We start from the raw sequence: 25,423 nt of genomic DNA on the forward strand, positions 1-25,423 counted from the left end.
AAAACATCATTGCCTATTTAAAGGTTGAAACCATATTTCCCATCTCAATGAATCCGTTAAAGTACATTCTTTCTTAAAATTGGCATCATTCACATTTCACAGTTTATTTTGTGTGTGTGTGTGTGTGTGTGTGTGTGTGAGGAAGATTAGCCCTGAGCTAACATCCGATGCCAATCTTCCTCTTTTTTTTTTTTCCCTGAGGAAGACTGGCCCTGGGCTAACATCTGTGCCCATCTTCCTCTACTTTATATGGGACACTGCCACAGCATGGCCTGACAAGCGGTGCGTCAGTGTGCGCCCGGGATCCGAACCTGCGAACCGGGGACCGCCGAAGCAGAGCACGTGCACTTAGCTGCTACACCACCGGGCAGGCCCCCACATTTCACAGTTTAAAATTTGACTCTAGCAAGGGCTCATTAGGGAATTTCCAGGTTTGCTACCATATGTGAGTCGTAGGTGCTCTATTCTTGTTCTTTGCAGAGGACTTGAACGGGAGAGAGGACCCTCTCTCTAAGGCAGTCGTCCTAAGTGGGAGTAGGGAGTGATTTTGCCCCACAGGGGACATTTGGTCATGTCTGGAGACATTTTTGGTTGTCACACCTTGGGGAGAGTTGCTACTGACATCTAGTGGATAGAAGTCAGGGATGCTGCAAAGCACCCTACGATGCACAGAACAACCCCTTTCCCCCCAACAGCAAGAATAATCCTGCCCAATATGTCAGTAGTGTTGAGGGTGAGAAACTCTGCTCTAAGGAACCTTAGGCTAGAAGGATCCATAAATTTCTCTGGCTATGCAGAGTCAAAATGCTGCAGGTTGAGGAACTATATACTGAAAAGGAATAAAGTATAATTAGGTGCTATAATTCTACCTGTTGAGTTCCATCCAATTGCTGAAAGATCTTTGGAAAAATTGGCACATGTAAAGTTGTAACCACAGGCCATATGCACATGTTGATATACCAGCACACCATGTCTAAGCAAAGCCCAGGTATCCACAGAGAATTACAGAAGTCATATTCTCAGAGTTTTACAATTGTCTATTTGGGGACCTATCTTGCTCTCTGAGAGTAGTCTGGAAGCAACTCATTAGCCTTCTGAGAAAAATCTCAGGACACCACCATTAGTAAAATGGCGTTAGGAAAACACTGGATAATAGAAGTTTCATATTCATAAAGAAAATATAGTAGAAGCCTTTCTCTCACAAATATAGACATCTAGCTTGTACTTCACTTCTTGTACCTAAAGTCATACAAGAGTAGCTCACATTTATTCAGAAACTGACTGGTGAACTATTGGGTATTATTCCATGAAGCACTCCAGGTATTTTGTTGGCTGATGCCCAGCTATTTAACAGACTGTAGCATTCAGTGAAGCAGTGTGACAAGCAAGCCCGGGCATGTTTTTATTTGTATTCATGTTATTTGAATAAGATTCAACTACTGTCAGTTTCATTAATTAATGTGAAACTCGTTAGTCCTAGCCTTATTATTAGAAATGTTCCCTTTCCAAGGCATTCAGACAATGTGCTGTCTCATTGCTGCTACTCATTTCTAAATCAGCAAAGCAGCTGACATGAGGATAAAGGAGCTGCAGCACCAGGCCCCTGATGGGCCTGATCTCTTTTCAAAATATTTCTTACAAATTCATATCTCCTGGGATTCTTTATGTCCTTTGTCAGTGACCACTGGGAAGTCAGAGAGAAGTGGTCTTAGCCCGCTGGAAAGCACAAAAGTTGCTTCCTCTACAGAACTAGTGATAGCATCATTGATGGTGATGTTTAATTAAGGATATATGAAAGTGGGTGTCCAAATGTTAAGGTGTATTTTAATAACCTTAATCTTAACTATGTAATATAATAATTTTATGGTTAAAATAGGATGCAGAATGCAACTCTTCCTTTTGACTTAAAGCAAAATGTGAAATAGGACACATTACTTACCAAGTACTTCTAGATAATAAACAACTTGTTACTTAGTTTGGGCATTAAAAAGTTGTCCAGTCTAAGTATCTTAGTCTCACCCAGGGAAATAATCAAAACTAAACTCTTATTCAATATAAAAGTCTCAGAAAGTTCTAGAGATCTGCCATATGTCATACCTATGGTTAATAATACTGTATTGTGCACTTAAAATATAGTTAAGAGGGTTGATCTCATGTTAAATGTTTTTTCCACAATAAAAAAAAAAAATGCCCACTCCCTTAGCTCAGGCTGAGAAATCGATGATGAAGGCAGGGCATGTTCAATTTCTTCTCTCTTGCCTAATCCTAACCCTAGTTCCAAACCTTACTCCATTTCCTTCTTCAATCAATACGTCTTATTTCTACCCTCCAGGGCACTGGATTGCAAGAAGGACAAGGGCTGAGGGGATAATTGTGCCCAGTTGAAAGAGAGGTAGTGAAGCCCCTAGAAATCTACAAAATTTCCTAAAAAATAGACTCACTTTTGGACATCTGCCATGTGTAGGTGGCACTGATGGTAGATCACAGGAGTACCAAGCATATAAGACTCTGCCCTTCCCTATTAATTCCCTCATTATCCCCTCCAAAGCCAGAGGGTCAAAAACCACAGCTAGGAAGTATTGAAGAAATGTCTCTGACCTTTCCCTGCACTCTAGGACTCCATGCCTGGGTCAGACCCAAAGGGAGAAGGAAGAAGATTTACCTGGATACACATTTGAAGTCTTGATTAATATTCTAGACTAGGCTAGAGTTGTGTGATTATTAGATCAGACTAAAGTTTTAATCTCCAAACAAGGGACCATTTGTTTATCATCTGAGAGGTAAAACCTGCCTAAGGGTTCATCCAGGGGCAGAAAAAGAACTAATCCACAGAGAGTGCTTGAAGGAACTGAAGACGCTGTTTGGAGGGAAAATTACGCTGTTTTATGCCTGTACTCTATAGAGTCCAGCTTATTCAATGAACCAGCTACACCTTTATTTCGTTTTTGGTGGAGTGCCCGCCAACTCAAAATGAAAGCACATTCCTTTCTTTATTTGCACTCAACCATCAATACCTCCCCAAACACCTTTTCACAGAAAAACTCCTTTAGAAACCCACAATTATCTGTCTTTATTTTGTCTTTATAATAATATGGGCACGTTAAATCCCAGAACTCCGATGGACTAAGTGGATGGACAACATATGAGTACAGAACTGTAAAGTTAAAGGTTGTCTGTACATTTGTTCTGGTTTAACCGTACTTATTATAGCAATTACACTAAACACACACTAAGAAATCACCTACTCAAACTTGATCGTGTTACAGTGATGAACTGAAGCTCGGCTAAAGAGCTTACACAAGAGGTGCTTATCATTAGGACCCAAGCTTTGGGTTTCTTAATCTAATAACCTTGCTTCTGCCTCTCTCTAGTCCTTTATCTGTGTCTATTAAAAAAATTCTTTTTTTTTTTTGCTCTTTTCCGGGAGTGTTCGGCCTAGACCAAGCTGGAAGAAAATTACACACAATAGAACTATAGAGTGTTTCAATTCACATGCCCTGATGCAGAAATAAATAAATATACAAATATACACACACACACACACACACACACACACACACACATATTTGTGTGCTTCCTTCTGCATGGTTTGGACAACTGATATTTTCAACACATCACAATGTAGATGTGTTTGCCAAGGGAAAACTCTCCACGCAAAACTCACAGAGCACTTGGGCTCAATACACTGTCGTTAGAGCAGCAAAGAGTGCATTAGGCTGCCGTTGTAGACATGGTACACGATGTGCACATATGATCATTTCTGCACTGGGTGCACTATAAATCTTGCCAAATTATATTTACTTAGCGCCAACTTGATAGGTATTGCCAATTTCTCTCTCACCCTGGAAAATTATAGGATTTTTTTTTCTGATGAAAGAAAGGACTCGTAAGCAGAATTGTAAGCACCTGCATTCTGTTCTTGGCCTGCCTCTTGCCTTGAGAACTGCTTTGCTTGGTCTGCAATACCTGTGGGTGCTTCAAGGACCGCAGGCTTTATGGACGTTATAATAACCATCCTACCTGCTGTTTTTGGAAAAATTAAAAATACAACCTGCTTAGAGGAGAAATAATTTCTTTCAAATAATTAAACATCTGGGGATCTTAGTGGGGCGTTTGGTACCTTTCACATCTTCAAACAGAATGCCTTCTCCCGCTTCATTACTGAAATAATATGCACAGCAATTTATAAAGTGATAACAGAGCAGCTATTATGCTCAGAGACAGAATCCTTGACTGGATAAATAAATAGACTTGAGTTATGTGCAATGTCAGTCTTCCTCTTCTTTAATACCATAAGCCACTGATCTCTTGGACATCTTTAAATTTTCATGTATTTGGACTTGGGCCATTTGGTTCAGGTAGCCTTGTTAAAAAGGGATTTGCAGGTCTTTGCAGTGTTACAGCCCTGCCAAGTTAGAATAACTCAAGACAAGGTCAATGTCAAGGACTCTCTTGTATTAAATCAGCAAGTAAGCTTATATGCATTGCAGATTCCTTGCCCATGAGATCTCTTGTCGAAAGCAATCTGCTGAAAGGTGATAGGGTTGAAGCATGGGCTAGACAACATGCATATGGCAGAGAGTTTGTAATATTCTAAGTGGCATCAACAGTGTCCCCTTTTGTCGAGATAGGAACAGTATTGGTAAATCAATAGTTTAATCCATCTGAGACAAGACTATTTATCAAAACTCTTTCTTATTAAACAGAATTCTGCTAAACAAAATCCGTTGCTGACTTAGTTAGCAGGAGCCATCTTGCATCATATGGCATGTCCTACCCACACTAAAACAGTAATCAACAGCTACAATCTCCATGTATTTCTGTTCCGACAGAAGGTTTGCTAAACAGACCAAGTGTTTCCCTTATGCTTAGGCACATGGCTATTAAGTAAGTTCTGACAAATTGAGTTGTAATTATGGAAGATTTGGAGAGTAGTGACATTACTCAAATATTAAGTCATAACTGAAATCATTAAATTACATGCAACTTTCGGAAAAATTTGCTGAATTCTATCTCATCTGTAACTTTAAAAGAAAAATGTCTTCATGTAATGGTTGGCCAAATATACGGAGAGAGAAATTTTTAAAAGTCTTGCATTGAAACTCACTGGTTTTATTCAAAAATGAAAAAAACATGAAACAATCAATAAGTTCTCTTTTGGTTCTAAAATATTCTATGAGCCTCCTGTAAAAAGAATGAAAAATAAAAACACTAGTTTTAATATATTGGAAACATTCCCTGAACTTTCACATTCTCTAAAGAATGAAAGAGAGCTTTAGTGAGATAACAAAGAAAATCCTCTCTGGTGACATTATAAACCAAGAGCAAGTGTCAGCAGCAGACTTCTCAGTAGAATGATTTCCTCACATCTCACAGCATCTTCCATTCTCTACACTCATGGCTGGGAGCTACAATTACTGCCAAGGGATGGGATTTTTGAACCTGTGTCATTCTGCAGAGAGCAAAACAACCATAATCACTCCTATAATTCTATTTACAGGCAAATTATTCTCTATGCTCCCACCTCATCCTTACAACTTCCACCCAATGACTATTTCTCAAAAGGTAGACAGGACATAAAATTTCTGGGACACTGGGCAGCTGAAGGTGTATGTGTTTGTTCAGGTACACTTTAACACTACCTCTGCTCTTGCTACCTGAATGAGGATGTGGGTTTGCTGATGATGCATTTGGTTCAAGGCTCAGAAGAGCGTGATATTTGTAAATATTCCCTTAAATGGAAGACAGATGATGAACATAAGTTCTTCAACAATGGAGATATTGGAGATACAAGCCTGACTATAAAAGGGCAATGGCCTAGCAAGAGTTCATCTCCTTTCTCAAAACTGATGGGATTTTACCCACTCAGAACGTGTCAGCAACTAAGGAACGTGGAGAAAAAGAAAAATCCTTCGTCAAAGGATAGGCCGCATCTGATCCTCCACTGTGTAGCTTCCTCACTTACGGGATTCTGCAACCTTGGCTAAATAAGCCAAGTATCCTTAACATTTTATGCCAAGTGTGTACGTTTGTGGTGATGGCTGTCTCTTCAATCCCTAAAACCATCTGCTTTGCAGCAATGGGTTAAACTTAAAAACACTAGAAGGGAAAACAAGTCAAAAGACTTTGTGTATCCCTGGGAGAGGGGTATGAAAGACAGAGGAGATTCTATTTTGGTGATTGTTGAGAGGTTGACTGAATGGTGTCATTTGAGAATATGTTTTAGCAATAGCTGAAAATATGTGTGGCCTCCAAGAAGTATTGCCTAAGTTTATTGGTATGGGACCCTTCAAAGAGCAGCACAGGGACCTTGGCTGGATTTAGGGTGCCCTAGGGAGTGCCCTGTACACAACACTAGAGCCAAATGGAATTTCTCAGGCAAGAGTGATTGGTGTTATTGCCTTCAACTATGTGTATCGATGGGGTGGACCTACTCACAGTTCAGGAAACAGTCGGATGAGAGAACCATTGAAAAGAAATAATTTGAGAATTTCAGACTTTTATCATCTGAAAAATGTGTTAGAACAGAGCTCTAGCATTAGAGGGAGAGTGCTGCTATTCATTCATATCTTCACTATAAGCATTAGATGTTCCAGCAGTTAATGCTTGTCCATGCCCTGTTCTTCTGCATCCTGAGCTCAAACTGGAACATTCTAGCAGTCACTGAGCATCAATGGCTGAGCAAACCCTAGCACACTGTCAACAGCTTCCCAGTTTATAATAAGATCAAATGACAAATTTCCTCCATTTCCTAGTCCTGCATAATAAAGTAAGCAAAGGAATTAGTTGTCATTCTCCAGTTTAGTAACCAAACTCATGAGCATATATCTTATATTCATGTAGAACTTCACCATTTACAAAGTGTTTTCATGAACATTTTCTTATTGGTTCTTCACAAAAACTCTATGAGGTGGATATTGTTATTTCTGCATTATGAGTAAGAACACTGAAGCATGGACTCAGACTCATGAAATTTGACAACAACCTCGGAGCTTTTTCAACTCTTCTAAAACTGCCTCTCACACTTCAGAAATCTTTAGTTTGTTTACAAGTAACTGAGTACATTGTGGCTTATGCTCAGAAAAGATGTGATTCTAAACTGAATTTTCTCTTCTGAAACTATGATTGCCCTGGACTTCCTAGCCTCCCTGCACCCTTAGTCAGTATGTGCTCAGATAATACAAGCAAATTCATTTTATCAGTATCCTAGCAAAAAAAAATCACGAAGGTAAAAAATCATTGAAAAAAAATGATCCATACAATGTGTGAGAGCTCATCCTACCTTTACGTTGGTAGCAGCTGTGGAAAAGATGGGATTCCTTGCATGAGAATATATACTTCCAAAATATCTCCCCCTAGCATTTGTGCACAAAATAATTCATTCATTGATTATTCACCGAGCAACTCTTTTTTCTTGAGTACTAAGTGCTAACGTATAACAGTGAGTAGGACAGTTCCTGCAGTCAAAGATCTATAGTTCAATAATCAGGCAACTGGAATGGAGTGAGGAAAGTGATGATACACTAGGGACAACCCCAGGGAATACAAGTGCAGAAAGAAGGGTCCTATGCAACTCTTCGAGAGTCAAGGAAAAAATGCTCCAGAAAGCCATGTCTGAGACAGAAAGGACAAGTAGTAATTAATGTGGCATGGGGATGGCGGAGTGGGAAGCTGAATTTTTTCAGCTTGGCTAAGATTCTGTGGCCGGCCTGGGTATTTCTCTCTTGGCTGCACTCCAGCTTTTACTAGCTTGGTCTTCAATTCCCATTTTACAAACTAGAAAAGGCGTGTTCAGAGAATTTGAGAGACTTATCCAAGGTCACATAGCTAATAAGTGAGAGATCCAAGAACTGAAACCAAGTCTGTATGAGCACTATCGTTTTAGAGAAGAAAGAACACAGGACTGGAAGTCAGGCAACTGGAATTCTATTCTGTCACCAAATCCCTGTGCAACCTTCAACAGGTCACTGAACAGCTATGCTCTGCTTCCCTTATCTGTAAAATGAGAGGATTTAAACAAGGTGACCTCTAAAGTTTCTGACTTTTCGGTCTGATACATTTAACTCTCTCTTGTCTCCTGCTCAAATCAATTCAAGTTCAAGGAAATCCTGAAAAATAAAGAACTGCTATCAGTTATCTACAATAATAATAATAATAATATATATATATAGTAATTTCTGTCATAGATATATTAGAAGGGACAATATATCACAATACTCCCTAAAGCATAATATAACTTTTGATATGATGAATGTGCTATTTTGGACTAACTGTCCTTTTGGATTAACAGAGAAAATTGCAAAATGTCTATAATTTGATAGTGTTTCACCTCTGTGGTTGTTTGAGGGTAGTGAATGGACGATCAGGCTTATTAAGGGATTTTTGTGGCTACATCTCATAAAATTTAAAAAAAAGAGTTTCACCATGTTTTTACTTTCTAGTTATTGTATAGGCTATGGGAAAGCCAACACTCTAAGTGTAACGAATAAGGCACCCAGGTTTCCTTGAAAAAAACTCATGTACCCAAGGAAAAATATTATTTAAACACATAAAAATGAAAGAAGGCAGAAAATGGACTGTTACGAAAGTTTATGAACTGCTGAATTTTCAGGATTCTATGAGAGATAATTTTATAAGGCTAAAATCATGTTATGAAATATTTTTTAATAATAAAAAGTATTTCTAACAGAGTTTTAAAATTTAGCTTTGTCTTAACTGTCTGCTTTAGAGAAGCTCCTTTTGGAGCTATCTTGAGATTTAAAATGTTAAAATAATCTTTATATTTCTATAGCAATTTATCCTGATGTAATACATATTAAAATATTTTTCATATATATTATCATTTTTTTAACCTCATAATATCATGTGAGTTAGGTAGTGTATTAGTTTCTCAGGACTGCTGTAATAAATTACCACAAACTGAGTGGCTTAAAACAACAGAAATTTATACTCTCACAGTTCTGGAGGCCAGAAATCCAAAGTCAAGGTGTCCTCAGGGCCATGCTCCCTCTGATACTCTGGGTAGAATCCCGCCTTGTGTCTTCCTAGCTTCTGGGGGTGGCCTTAGATCTTTGCCTTCCTTAGCTTGCAGCTGCGTCACTCCAGTCTCTACGTTTGTGATCACATGGCCTTCTTTCTGTGTGTCTCTTGGTCCAAATTTTCCTCTCCTTATAAGGAAGGAGTCAAATAAGTAGTCAAATTCAATTAGGGCCCACCCTAATGACCTCATCTTAACTTCATTACATCTTCAAAAGACCCTATTTCCAAAAAAGGTCATATTCACAGTTTCAGAGATTAAGGCTTCAATATAAGTTCAATGTAACTTTTTGGAAGTTACAATTCAACCCATAATAGGTAGCTTTGGTGTGGTTATTTCCATCTTGTGGATAAGGAAGCTAAGACATGGAGCACCTAAGTGGCTTCTCTAAGGTCCTACAGGATGTTACTAGCAGAATAAACACAGGAGATCCTGTCTTCTAACACTTAAACCAGGCTTATTCTATCCAAGGAGTATTAAGGTTTTAAAATCAGTTAATGATTTGCCTAGAATCAGAACTTACATCACTCATTTATCTAGACGGCTGTCTTGCCTCAAGTCAAAATTGCTTGAGTTTCTTGAAAAATGCTTGGGTACATTCTAGGTTATTGCTTATAAAAATCAAATCCAATTGCCTTTGGTTATAACTGTACCTCACTATGTAACTTTGATAGGAAAAATATATTTCCTTTCTGAAATACATTTTATAGTGTTGACTTTCAGCTAACTTAGGTGCAGAAATAATAGGCCATTCTTTAACTGCCTCCATTCATAACCTCAAACATTCTTTGGCTGCCTAGAATGGTGCTGAAATAGGCCTGGAATATTCTGTGGTAAATGAGACATGCCGGAACCTTTCTCTTAAATGCATTTGCCAAGAAATACTTCATTTGGGATCATGGGATAAAAGGAACAAAATTAAAACACAGATTCTTCAAGTGCCAGCGTAGGTGTCCCAAGGAAACAGCCATCTCTCCTTTCTCAAGTCTCTGCTCTGTTTATCAATTGTGTCCTCTAGCTAGACAACAGTCTTCTTTTCATAGGCAGCCGTCTCCACTCTGAGATTTCATTTATTTACCACTGTGTTGGTCCAGCTGTGAAGAGTGGCTGTGGGCCAGGGTACAAGGCATAAATTAAACCATCCTTTGGCCTCTACTCTCTAACACATGTGATTGTTTTTAATAAGAATCTATTTGTGTGGAATTTCCCCAGAACCCCTTTGCATGACCCACTGCCTGTTGATTGAATGAATGATTTCTGTCAGTATGAAGCTTCACTGTGATCCTTGATGTTCTAACCTAGTGATACAGGCAGCAGAAAGAGGCTTAGGTGACTAGTAAAACACTAATGGTAAAAATCAGTAAAGCCAACAAAAAGTTTGAACTCTCTGTGCCTTTTGATTTTATATGTTATTGGCAAGCTGTATCAATAGACTTTTCATGATATCCTATAAGCTGTACTTAGTTGTGATCAATAGACTTTATTTCATTCATTTATTAGTTCCTTCACCGATGTTTATTGAGTATCTACTATATACCAGGCACTATTCTGGTCCTGGAGATGCAGTGGTGAATGAAAGAGACAAAGGTCTTCCCTTTATCGTGGTAGACACTTTCCATTCCAAAGAAATATTATAATGACCCAAACACATGGCAAGTGGGATAGAAAGTTGACCCAACTGGAAACTGGACAGCCTGGCTCTGTCATTGTCTGTGGCCCTTCTGCTCTCTGGAGCTCAAGTAACTGATTTACAAAGTGAGAGAAAGGGATAAATAAACTTGAAGTCTTCCTTCCATTCTCCCTGTCCTATTAGCTACTCCTCCAACCCCCGCCCCTGCATGCCAGACACAACAAACTGTTGTGAATATCTGGAGGTTACATTAAGGCTTTCTCAGAATTCAGAAATTACAGGGAGCGATGTAGCCTTCAGAGATTAAAGTATGAAGTCAACACATTGTGAAGCAGAGCACAGGTATATAAAGGCTCCTCCTCCAGGAGAGAGGACAGGCAGCAGACCAGTGTGTCTTGACCATTGTAACAATATTATCTGAGACACTAGCATTGCTTAGTAATAATAGCAGTTCATAAATATTTACTGCACCTGAATAAGCCTTTCAATCCTAAAATTCTATATTATGTATTGCATAGAGGCAGCTTTTTAAAGGAAAACTTTCTTTAAACAAAAAATGTGTTTTTCATTGGAAATTTGTTTACTTTTTACTTTGGGAAGTAAAAGATCACACTATTCTGTTATTTATAAAATTTCTATAAGGGTAGGGATTGTGTCAATCTTGTTCATCGCTGGAACCCCAGACTTAGGACAGCATCTGTCACTCAGTAAATGTTGGGAGAATGAATGAATTAATAATAACTAACAAAAAACCTATCATTTACAAAGAACATCCCTAAGGCACTTTGACTCAGCCCTGGGAATCATTACAATGTTCTCATCCAAAAGGTCAAAACAAAATATTTTTAAACAATTTTAAATATATATTTAAACAGAAATTTTAAGTGATTTTCCCACATGCCTTGCTATCCCTTTCCCTTTAACTCTTACTTGCCCAGGAAAGGATTCTTCTTCCCCATGCCTTCCTAGCAGTCTGTGGGGCCCTCCTACAGCCACGGCACCGTTGGCTGAGGGAACCAGGCAAACTCAGTTGCAGCCTGCATCTATTGTCTGTGCCACATACTTAGAGGGTTCCCAGGCCTCAACTCACTGGGAATTCCCAGTCCCTCAATTCCCTTACACCAATATCAGAACTTTTTATTAAAACCACTGGTTTTAAACTCTTCCTGCATCCATGAAATAGCATGGTATAAAAACAAACAGAATGATGCTAGATCCATAAAGGATTTGGGAAAACATTGTTTAAATAGTGAAGAATTAATTTCTAGTCAAAAGACTAAGAACATGGCCATAAGAAGTTCAAAGGCATGAAAAAAACATATATATATATGTTTTATATTATATTATACATATATGTTTTATATTATATTTATATATATATGTACTTTCTTGCTTCCATGAGGGTCTTAGTGTGGACTCATCTACAATGTCCTTCATCTGGTCTGAAGACTCCGTTATACATCACAAAATGTGACCCAGAGAAATCCAGAGGAATCCAGAGCAAGTTCTATTTAAAATCTTATGCCTAGTCATTTCAGATATCTTCAAGACATCCAGTTATAGTTATGCAGCACTTATTATTCAAGAGCCTGCTCTGTAACTATCAATATGAGTTAACCAATTTTTAAGACTTAAAAATCTGGTTAAAAACTGAGCCATTGAGCCAGCCCTGATGGCCTGGTGGTTAAAGTTTGGTGCTCTCACCGCTTTGGCAGCCCAGGTTCATTTCCGGGTCACGGAACCACACCACCCGTCTGTCAGTTGCCATGCTGTGGCAGTGGCTCACATAGAAGAACTAGAAGGACTTACAGCTAGGGTATACGACCATGCACTAGGGCTTTGGGGAGGAAAAAAAAAAGAGGAAGATTGGCAACAGATGTTAGCTCAGGGCAAATCTTTTCCTGCAAAAAAAAAAAAAACCTGAGACCTCATTGGCCATATTGCCTCCACAGACTCTATTCATCAGGAATGGAGACTTCTTCAATTCCATTTCTATGTCTTTAGGAGGATCTACCTTCATGCAAGTCTAACCCAGTTGACAAATGGAAATTTCCCAGCTTGCTTGGCTGTACTTAAATCTAGTTGACCATCAAAACAAATAAAAATAAAGATGTTACCCTTTGTCAAGCTAACAACTAGATATCTAATATTTTTTCCAGCAGCAAAGTAACATCAAGAAAGTAAAAACTGACTTTGATTTGTAGATAAAAGGAAAAAAAGTATAAACTAGCAAAATAACCGCAAAGGCAAAACACACAATGGAGGTGGTTATTTACCCTCGATGTTCCATTGTACTTGGTTCCACTAGTACAATTCTTTACGGTATTACTTTCTGTTTGCGGCTACTGTTGAATTAATTCATTAAGAAACCAAGTTCCCACTCAAAGTAATGTTGTTTAGAGTATCTGACACAGAGCTTTGCAAGAAGAAAGAAATATTCAGTATCTGTTTTTGGTTAGAAGACTCTGAGGCTATTTGCTTGCTGAAGAGGAAATAGGCACTGTAAGAAATAGCATTATCTTCTATTATTTAAAGGCTTCAGGTAGAAAAGAATTAGTCATTCTTAGAAAGACAGTGTTACATGGTGGAAATTACTTACACTTTGGGATCATATAGACCAAGGTTAAAATCCCAGTCTCTCAGTTATTTTCTCTGAGCCATAAATTCAATTCTCAGTTCTTACCCATTAAATTGGAAACATACACTTACCTTTCTGAGTTGTAATGATTAGTTGTAAGTTAATAACAATATAAAGCACTTACCACATAAGTGTTTGGCTTATAGACAGAGCTAAATAAAGAGAATCTATAGTTTTCATACTTTTGGTTCCAAATGACATAATTTGCAATGACAGTGGAAGTATAAGAGGCTCATCTCAGCTCAGGGAAGAAGGAATTCTTAAGAGTTAGAACTGCCCAAAGATCAAATCAACTGTGTTGCTTATTATGAGGTGGTGACTTCCCCATCAACAAGAGCCTTCAAGCAAAACCTAAATGACCTTTTACCAGGCATGATGAATAGGGAATTAAGTGTAAGGCTTAAATTCTAGACCTCTTTAAATGCTAAGTTTCTATGATGCCTTGAAATTCTTGATAGATTCTGAAATGATGAGCACAATTTTTCTGATTATTCTTGAAAAGTAAAGAAAATGATGTTAGACAGAAGGGAGGAAATTTGTCATGAGACATTGAGTTTGGCTTAAATGGTAACTTTGCACGTCCAAAAAATTAGTGTTCAGAGCCATGATTTTTTTTTTTCCAGCAACAGGCTTTAATAACATAGAAAGGTCTAAATGTTCCCCAGCCTCTGGCTTTCAGTTGTCTGTTTAAATAGCTCTCACTGTTCCACTTCATCTTTTTCTCTCTAGTTGAGAAGCAGACATGACAAAGGTAGTTAAGCAAGTGCTGTTGATTAGCCCTAGGAAAACATCCATTTACTTCTAATTCATCAAGATATGTCCTGGGAATTCTCTTCTCCAACCTCCTCTCAGTTTCTCAGTTGGCTGAAGTTCTCTCTCTCTCTTCCCCCTACTCCACTCGGAAAGAGAAAAAACTCTCCTTGTGTTGTGCACTGTTTTCCTCTCTTCTCTGAAGACTCAGCATACTCAGCCTTATACAGAATTGCCTACTCTAAGACAGTCTCTCAAGGCAGTTTATCAACAAGGCTATTCTGTCCCCAAATGAAATCTTCATGCTACCACCAAAAGAGTTATTTTTTTTTTCATTTCATTGTAATGCATTTCCTATTGTCATACTGTAGCCTCGTAATCTTAGAGAAGGACAAAACCCGGGAAGAGGAGGACAGACATAGACTCTTAGCTTTCCATGGAGTGGCCTCAAGATTCTTTGTGAAATTCCTGGAAATATGTGCAAAATTTCATAGGAGCGTGCACTTTGCTGGATGAGAGTCCATGGCTTCGTTGGATTCTTAAATCCTGCATATGATACCAAAAAATGTTTCGAATCAATGTCTTACAGGAGAAAATATTTGCAAATAATATATCTGATAAAGATCTAGTATGTGTACTATATAAAGAATTCTTTGAGATCCAACAATAAAAAGATAACCCAATTAAAAATGGGCAAAAGATTTGAATAGACATTTCTCCAAAGAAGATATGCAAATAACTAATAAACACATGTAAAGCTAATCAACATCATTAGTCATTAGAGAATGGCAAATCAAAACCACAATGAGATACTACTTCACATCCACTAAATGGCTATAACCCAAAAGACAGATAATAACAAGCGTTGGTGTGAATATGGAAAAATTGGAAGCTAGTTCCTTCTAACCAGTAGGCTATTGACCACATGTTGGCCACACAAATGGAATCTGACAAATAACCAATTTTAAAATAGACATCTAAGAGCACTCTCATAAACATCTCCAGCTACTGGAACCTAGATAAGTAACCATCAAGGAGAAAGACTTAAATTTGGCACCATTGACACGTGGTAGAATCTTGAGATTGTGTTTCTAAATTGCTCATCTTCTCCAGCCTCACAACGAAGTAATGATATCTTCCATCATGGTATTATGAAGATTAATAAAATTGCATCTGTCACACATTTGAGTCTTTGTCTGAAATATTTCTTGTGACTTTAAGGTGACATTTATATATTTTTCTATTTACCAAATAAAATGTTAAGTCAAAAAGGTGTTTGGATGCATTGCTAAAAATATTGTTTTATTCCAATAAAATGAGGCACCGTGGACAGAAAACTCAATTGAGAGCCAAGTGACCCAGTGTATTGATTATCTATTGCTGCATAACAAGCTAACCCAAAGCTTAGCGGTTTAAAATAACTATTCCATTTTGCTCATAATTTTGTGGGTCAGGGATTTGGAAAGGGCTTGGCTGAGAGTTTCATCTCTAATCCATGTGTCATCAGCTGGGGTGACTAAGGTTAGAGGATTCACTTCAAGACAGCTTATTACTAACGTGACTGACATCCCCATGTTCTTTACTCTCTCTCTCTCTCTCTCTCTCTCTCTCTGTGTGTTTCCATGCAGCATCTCATCATCCAGGGATTCTCCAATGACTTTGGCTTCTCACAGGACTGTAATCTCAAGGAAGTCAAGAGGGAGGAAGCAGAAGCTGCCAGGTCAGTGAAGAGCCATGCCCAGAACTGGCCCAGTGTCACTTGGACTGTACTGTATTGGTCAAGCAGTCATAGAGTCTGCCCAGATTCAAGGGATAGGGGAAATATACTCCACCTCTTGACAGAGGGCTGGCAAGATCATACTGCAGAAGAGCATATAGGATAGGATATATGTTTGCAGTCATCTTTGGAAAATACAATCTGCCACACCCAGATTCTCATCCTGGCACAATTGCCGTCAACCTTTTGTAATGCCCACATTATACCTATACCTATATCTATACTGCTACTACCTGCAATTAGTTTCTTTGCTTGGAAAATACAAGAATTGAACCACAGTTCTACTTAGAATTTTTTAATTGCAAAGAACAGAGACTTACTCATATTACCTTTTAAAAAATAGAATTCTCATAGGAAGACACAACAGATTGCCACTAAAACAAGAAAACTCTCAGGCACCAGCTATGCCCTCTGGTCTCTCTTGGAATGTTGGAACATGTGGTTTTCCCCTCTTGGGCATGTGGTGTCCTTACAAATCTGACTTAATCGTAGTCCTAACCCTTCCTCACAGGTCCACATTCTGCAGGGTCTGTCAGTTTTAACCTCCAGTTAAACAATTACATTCCCACCTAGTTCCAGATTAAAATTCCACAGGAAATCAATTACCCCCACCCCCACCCCCCATCCGTTTAGTCCTCCATATCTTTCTACTGTGGGCAACTGCATAAGCCTCTTTCTACTCCAAGGTTTGGCTGCTTTTTTGTCAGTTATACCCTTTATCTAATCAACAGTGGCAGTTAGGGGATAGGGAGGTTGGTGTTGAAGATGAAGATGATATCACTTTGTACAAAAAAAAAAATGACCATCTAGAAGGCATGGTGATCCATGAGTAATACAACTAAATAATCTCCAAAGTCATTCCAGCTCCGAGTGTGTATGGATTTTGTAAAGGTAATTTCCATTAGCTTGTACAGTAACACAATGGCCTACTCATTTCACAATGCCTCACAGAGTGTTCTAAAAAAAGGAGCTACTGAACAGCTTCCAATCCCTGGAGAGAAGAAAGAGTGCTCCAGGGACCCAGCCCAATTTCCTATAGCCATTCTATTATCCCAGCTGTATCTATGGTTTCTATTAGCCCTTCTGTGCTATTGATCAGCCTGGTCACAATGAAAGAGCTTTATTGAATTCCAAGTAATGGAAACTCATTACGTGGCCTAGATAATTAATTACCAATTCTTTCCTTTTAGTGAAATTGAAACTGGCTGTGGAGAGCAAGCTGCGTGATCCCGGTAATGCAGCCTGTTTGAAGCTTTATTTAATGTGTATGAGGAACACTCTACACTGGCCTTGGAGATGTGTTTGATGTACCGCAGACCCTTGAAATAACCCAAGCACTCTCCTTTAAAATAACCATCTTTTCAAATGGAATCAATTGAAAGGAGGAGGCACTTAAACCATAAAAAGTAAAAAATCAAAACAAAAATATAAATCATATAGGGATATGAATGTGAGGCATCATTTCACTGGTACTTTTAAGGCAGGTCATCAAAGTGTTTTTGCAAACCACTGAGTAAGTCACATGTGTGGGGGGGTGGTTCATGTCTTCGATCTTGTCTTTTATTCCCCTTGCTCCATATGACTGCCAGGTACATTGCCTATGTAATTTTCAAATAGTGAGTTACCAAGCAGGCATTAATACCGAACATATGTAAAGACTCACAACGTCATCACTGGGATGGATTGAAGACTAAGAAGATGATTGCTAATAATAGCTGGCATTGATCAAATGCCTACTATGTGTCAGGCACTGTGCTAGGCTTTTTACATATATTATGTCTTTTAATTCTCACAACTCTACAATCTAGGTTATATTAATACCTATTTTGAAAATGAGGATAACAAAACTCCCTCAAACTGCCCAAAATCAGAGAGCTATAATACTATAAGTCCAAATTTAGGTCTGCATGCTGATAAAGCCTACTCAATCCATATGCCATGCTACCTCCTCCAGAATTAGTTTGATAAGAAGACAAGCCATTTCAAAAATCATTTACAAGAAACACTGACAAAGATTCGTAGTTTATACAGAGATCAAAGCGAAACATGGAAACGACAATTATGCTTGAAGTTAGAAGCATAAGAGGAAATAGTTCTTTTAATCACCATCATATCCCGCCTTACAGAGACTACTGGTGGCAATATGGAATGTAATGTTAATTTGTGTTTGCAAAACTTAATCCTAAGATATTTGAAGCCTGGATGGCAAGTATAAAAGCTAGAAATCATAGACTTCCAAAGCCTTATTCAATCCTCTATGTTATAAGAGGTGGAGATATGTTTAATTTCAATTAGACTGGATGAACTTGAAGCCAATTCTTTCCAAAAGAAACACAAGTCAGACTCCAGGAAGCATTGAACTGGTCTTGATGTTCTCCATTCTCTATATCAAACTATGTTATAACCATAGCATACTAAATACTTGCAGATAGTATGCTATTCTATTCTCTGCTACACTGACACATTTCTCCTGCCACCAGTTAAGTTCTCTGCTCACCTAGAGTCAGTAGTATTTGTCTCTAAACCTGCTTATACTGGTTGTACTTGTTACCCTGATTATACAATTTAATTTATTACTATATCCAATGAAATGAGGATTGTGTAAAGTAAAAGAGTTGTTGGTTGTAGCGAAAAAGAAAACAAAGTTGAATGCTTTGTAATGTTTGAGTATTGCTTAAAATATTGCTGCTGAGTTGGATGTGGGTGAGACAACTGTTAAAGACTAGGAATTCTGTAAAAATCTACAATTATTTTGCACTAAGTTACTTCACAGCTACTTCTAAGGGCTTGCTCCAAATAAAGAAAATTAAAATTAACAAATTATGGTTAGAGTTTATGCAAGTAAGATAAGTCAGATATCTCATCAATTGACTCAAACTCACTTAATAGCTCTCGGCCTTACCTCAAAGTATATACTTCCAATTTAAAATAAAGCTCTTATATGAAACATTTTTTCAATCCCCACAATAACCGTAAATATTTTTAAATTAATTAACCAGTTACCAGTCCAGCTTGTCTAGGCTAACAGGATTTCTAATATATCACAGACATTTACCAAAGGTTTCTTCAGAGGAGGCAAAGTGGGACTTTATTTCACACACACTTTGCAAGAATCCATAACATCTTTTTAAACATATCTCCCGTTTCCTAAAGCTCCGCTCCTTCTCGCAGCTGTCATGTCTATGTAAACTCCCTAAACTCCTCATCCCTCAACCATCTGGCTGTCGCTGCCTTTCTACCTCCTACTGTCTTTCCCTCCCTTTTTCTTATAGAGACCAACTGAGGCCCTTCAGCTTTCTCCAGTTCTGCATCCCCACCCATTATCTGCTCGGCTCAAGAAAGGCCCAGGAATCCCCAAAACCTAAAAATAAAGAATCTTCTTTAAAAAAGTTAAGTAAAAGGAAAGGTTACACCTGCATATATTTTTTATGCCCTTTACATTGAAATAACTAATCTGAGCAGACCTCTATTCATCTAAAAAATCCTCCCCAATTGGCCTTTTACTTGTAAAATATAAAGCAAAGACCCTGTGCTGAAATTAATGTCTTTGGAGAACTGTATCACCACCAAGCAGGCAAAACTCTGCTTTGATGATGAAGCGAGAACATTAAAAAGACTCTGTGGGAGAGAGGGAATTGCATGTAGGAAAAATATGCAGCTTTTTGGAAGGATGAATTAAGTGTGGGCACATAAGGACAGGGAGGCATTGACATGGAAGCTTCTCAGTTGGGATCTCATTTCCAGTGGTTAGAGTGACATGGTCCGGAAGCTGATGGAACAGTTCTTGAGGGATGTGATATAGTTCTTCACATAAACAGGCTTAGGGAGGAAAGAAATACCTGCAAGGAGTGAGGGAGACTTGTAGAAGTGTTCTGGTTTATATAGGGTGAATTAGAGGCCTGAAGTGAGGATGTGATGAAAGCCAAGTGGCTATCTAGATATCTGCAGGAAGAATATTCCAGGCAAAGACAACACTAAAGTGCAAACGTCCTGAAGCAAAAATCGGCTTTGTGTGTTTGAGGAATAGCAAGGAGGCCAGGGTGGCTGGAGCTGATTGAGCAAGGAGGGGAGGGGCAGTAGATAAGATCAGAGAATGGGGGATGACATAGTACTTCCTGGGCCACTTTTTGGCCCCACGGTGGGCCAAATGTGAAATAAAGAAGACTTTACATTTGACAAGATTCAGCATCCATAAAACTCTGAATAAAATGGTGTAGAAAGAAAGTACCTCAACATAATAAAGGCCATATACAACAAACCCACAGCTAACATCATATTCAACATTGAAAAACTGAAACTTATCCCACTAAGAACAGGAACAAGACAAGGATGTCCACTCTTGCCACTCATTTAACATAGTATTGGAAGTCCTAGCCAGAGCAATTAGGCAAGAAAAAGAAATAAAAGGGATTAAAGTTGGAAAGGAAGAAGTAAAACCGTCACTATTTGTAGATGACATGATTTTATATTTAGAAAATTCTAAAGAATCCACCAAAAAACTATTAGAAATAATAAATACAGTAAAGTTGCAGGGTACAAAAATGAACATACAAAAAATAGCGTGTTTCTATACACTAACAAAATAGCAAAAAGAGAAATCAAGACTACAATTCCATTTACAATTGTAACAAAAAGAATAAAATAACTAGGAATAAATTTAACCAAAGAGGTGAAAGACCTATACACTGAAAACTGTAAGACATTGTTGAAAGAAACTGAAAAAGACACAAAGAAATGAAAAGATATTCCATGCTCATGAATTGGAATACTGGACATAGTTAAAATGTCCATACTACCTAAAGCAATCTACAGATTCGATAAAATCCCTACCAAAGTCCCAATGCCATTTTTCATGGAAATAGAATAAAGAATCCTAAAACTTATATGTAACAACAGAAGATCCCAAATAGCCAAAACAATCCTGAGTTTTCTACGTTTTTTAAGAATGAAGCTGGAGGCATCACACTTCATGATTTCAAAGTATACTACAAAGGTATAGTAATCAAAATAGCTTCATATTGGCATAAAAACAGACACACAGATCAATGGAACAGAATCAAGAGCCCAGAAATAAACTCACATATTTATGGACAACTAATTTTTTAAAATTATTTTATTGAGGTCATATTGGCTTATAACATTGTGTAAATTTTAGGTGTACATTACTACATATCAGTATCTGTATAAACTGCATCATGTTCACCACCAATAGTCTAGAGTTTTTTTGTTTTTGTTTTTTTGCTGAGGATGATTAGCCCTGAGCTAACATCTGTACCAATCTTCCTCTATTTTTTTATATATGGGTCACTACCACAGCATGGCTGATGAGTGATGTAGGTCTGCGCCCGGGATCCAAACCCGTGAACCCAGGCCACTGAAGTGGAGTGCGCCAAACTTAACCACTAGTCCCCAGGGCTGCCCCAATATTCTAGTTTTTATCCATCACCATACATATGTGCCCGTTTACCCCTTTTGCTTTCCTCCCACCCTCTTCCCCTCTAGTAATCACTAATCTGTACTCCTTATCCATGTGTTTATCTTCCACGTATGAGTGAAATCCTATGGTGTTTGTCTTTCTCTGTCTGGCTTATTTCACTTAGCATAATACCCTCAAGGTCCATCCACATTGTTGCAAATGGCATGATTTTGTCTTTTACTATGGCTGAGTAGTATTCCATTATATATTATACATATATATAATATATATATATATACTGCATGTTCTTTATCCTTTCATCCTTTGATGGGCACTTGGGTTGCTTTCACACCTTGACTGTTGTGAATAATGCTGCAATGAACACAGGGATGCACAAATCTCTTTGGATTGTTGATTTTGTGTTCTTTGGATAAATACTCAGTAATGGGATAGCTGTATCATATGGTATATCTATTTTTAATGTTTTGAGAAATCTCCATACTGTTTTCCGTAGTCGCTGCACCAGTTTGCATTCCCACCAGCAGTGTATGAGGATTCCCTTTTCTCCCCATCCTCTCCAACATTTGCTACTTTTATGTCTTGTTAATTATAGACATTCTGACGGGTGTAAAGTGAAATCTCATTGTAGTTTTGATTTGCATATCCCTAATAATTAGTGATGTTGAACATCTTTTCATGTGCCTGTTGGCCGTCTGTATATCTTCTTTGGAAAAATGTCCGTTCAAAGCAATAGAAAACAAAATAACATGGTACTGGCACAAAAACAGACACACAGATCAATGGAACAGAACTGAAAGCCCAGAAATAAAACTACACATCCATGGATAGCTAATTTTCAACAAAGGAGCCAAGAACATACAATGGAGAAAGGAAAGTTTCTTCAATAAATGATGTTGGGAAAACTGGACAGCCACATGCCAAAGAATGAAAGTAGACCACTATCTTACACCAAACCCTAAAACTTCTAGAAGAAGATATAGGCAGTACACTCTTTGACATCAGTCTTAGCAGCATCTTTTCGAATACCATGTCTACTCAGACAAGGGAAACAAAAGAAAAAATAAACAAATGGGACTACATCAGCCTTAAAAGCTTCTGGAAGGCAAAGGAAACCACGAACAAGATGAAAAGACAACTCACAAAATGGGAGAAAATATTTTCAAATCATATACCCAACAAGTAGTTAATTTCCAAAATATATAAAGAACTCATACAACTCAACAACAACACAAAAGCAAACAACCCAATCAAAAAATGGGCAGAGGATAGGGACACCTAATGTTTGATAAAGGAGCCAAGAATATACAATGGAGAAAGGAAATTATCTTCAATAAATGGTGTTGGGGGCCAGCCCCGTGACTTAGCAGTTAAGTGTGCGCGCTCCCCTACTGACGGCCCAGGTTCGGATCCTGGGTGCGCACCAACGCACCACTTCTCCGGCCATGCTGAGGTCGCATCCCACATACAGCAACTAGAAGGATGTGCAACTATGACATACAACTATCTACTGGGGCTTTGGGGAAAAAAAAAAAAAAGGAGGAGGATTGGCAATAGGTGTTAGCTCAGAGCCGGTCTTCCTCAGCAAAAAGAGGAGCATTAGCATGGATGTTAGCTCAGGGCTGATCTTCCTCACAAAATAAATAAATAAATAAATAAATGGTGTTGGGAAAACTGGACAGCCACATGCAAAAGAATGAAAGTAGACCAGTACCTTACACCACGCACAAAAATTAACTGAAAATGGATTAAAGACTTGAATGTAAGACCTGAAACCATAAAACTCCTAGAAAAAACATAGACAGTATGATCTGTGGCATCAGCCTTAGCAATATCTTTTTGGAAATGTCTCTTCAGGCAAGGGAAACAAAAGAAAAAATAAACACATGGAACTACATCAAACTAAAAAGCTTCTGCACAGCAAAGAAAACCATCAACAAAACAAAACAAAAGACAACAAAACAAAACAAAAAGACAACTTACCAATTGGGAGATGATATTTTAAAATCATATATCTGATAAGGTGTTAATATCCAAAATATATGAAGAACTCATGCAACTCAACAACAAAAAAAAACAAACTACTTGAATAAAAAAATGAGCAGAGGATCTGAACAGACATTTTTCAAAGAAGATATACAGATGGCCAACAGGCACTGGTAAAGATGTTCAACATCACTAATTATTAGGGAAATGCAAATCGAAAACACAATGATATATCACCCCATGCCTGTCAGAAAGGCCATTATTAAAAAGACAAAAAATATCAAGTGTTGGAGAGGATGTGGAAAAAATGGAATCTTCATACACTGTTGTGGGAATGTAAATTGGTGCAGCCACCACGGAAAACAATATGGAGATTTCTCAAAAACTGCCTTATGATCCAGCTATTCCACCTCTAGGTATTTACCCATAGAACATGAAAACACCAATGCAAAAATATATTTGCACCCCTATGTGCATTACAGCCATATTTATAGTAGCCAGGACTTGGAAACTACCTAAGTATCCATCGAAGGATGAATGAATAAAGATATAGTATATATGAACAATGGAATACTACTCAGCCATAAAAAAGATGAAAGCTTGCCATTTATAACAACATGGATATAACAACATGGATGGACCTTAAGGGCATTAGGCTAAGTAAAATAAGTCAAGTGGAGAAAGCCAAATATCATATGATTTCACTCATATGTGGAAGAAAAAACAATGATAGCAACAAATACATAGATGATGAAAACAAATTGGTTACAGGTAACCAAATTCTGTGGTTGGAAACAGATAACAGGCAGTTATCAGAAGAGAAGAGGGGTGGGGGGAGGGCAAAAGGGGTAAAGGGACATATTTGTATGGTGATGGATGGCAACAAGACTTTTGTTGGTGAATACAATGTAGTCTATACAGAAGTCAAAATATAATGATACCTCAATTATAAAAAACACAGTAAGAATGACTTTGAGGCATAAAAATTACATATAATACTTACAAAGTGTATGTGTAATAGGTGATATTATCCTTAATTAAATTAAATCATCCTCAATTAAAAAAAAGAAAACTTTAAAGAGAACTGCAAGACAGATTAAAAAGTCCATGTAAAACTAAATATTGTGGAAGTGAATAGATGTGACATTCATTTTTCCATTATTCACATGTTTACTATGCGCAAAGCAGGAACTAGCAAAATGAAAGTGAAGCCCAGGCATTTTCAGATAAAAGTCTCATATACACAAATGAAAGACAAAAGTTTGGTCTTATATGTCTACCAACTGATGAAATTGTAATGGTAAAAAAGTGAACTTAAATTTTAACAGAGGACTAGCAAAAAAGCCTCACTGATGTCAGGTATATGAGCATGAAGACATCGTCTTTCTAGACCTTAGTTTCCTAAACCTACAAAATAAGGAATTTAACTGATATGATTCTTCTGGCTTCTCACAGCACTGAAATTTGGGATTTGTGGCTGATATTTGATGAACTGGGACTTACGTCTGAAATGAAAGGGATATGCCTAAGTTTAACAGTCACAAATCTGAAAGGAAGAAGAGGAAGGAAACACTGTATGTCAGGAAGGTGTGTACATGCTTGTATCTAAATTCACCAACTGAGCAATTCCATGAGCACACAGAAGGAAGGAACTAATATCATTGTTGTGAGAGATTTCCACATGTAACCCAGACAAACAGAGGCTACAAGATAACATTCTTGTAATAGAAATTACAAAACTGGCACAGAAGCAAGATAAAGAATTAATGGGGGACTTCTATCAGTGTATCTACTGGAGTCTCATTCCCCCAAAAGTAGAGCATCTGATAAATGCTTATCTTGCTAACAATTTCAGCTTTCAGAAGATATGTGCATCTAGCATCTCAACTACTGCCAAAAGAGGGATTGGCTCTTACATTACCTCATTCTAGTAGCTGATGGGGCGTGGCATACACGAGACCCACAGAGAACAAAGAGGAGGTTGTATACGGGAATACAAGCACTCCCAGAAGCCATTATCCCTGGCTCAATGCAGAGAAAATAAGCAAAAACATCCAGCTCCCAGTTTCTCCCTGATAGGGGCTAGACTGCATATCTAACATTCTGACTTTCCCAGTTGCTGCCCAAAGGTAGAGCTCCCAATTAGCCTACATCTGGGATTTGATGAAGCA

This window comes from Diceros bicornis, chromosome 14 (assembly GCF_020826845.1).
Source record: "Diceros bicornis minor isolate mBicDic1 chromosome 14, mDicBic1.mat.cur, whole genome shotgun sequence".
NCBI lineage: Eukaryota > Metazoa > Chordata > Mammalia > Perissodactyla > Rhinocerotidae > Diceros > Diceros bicornis.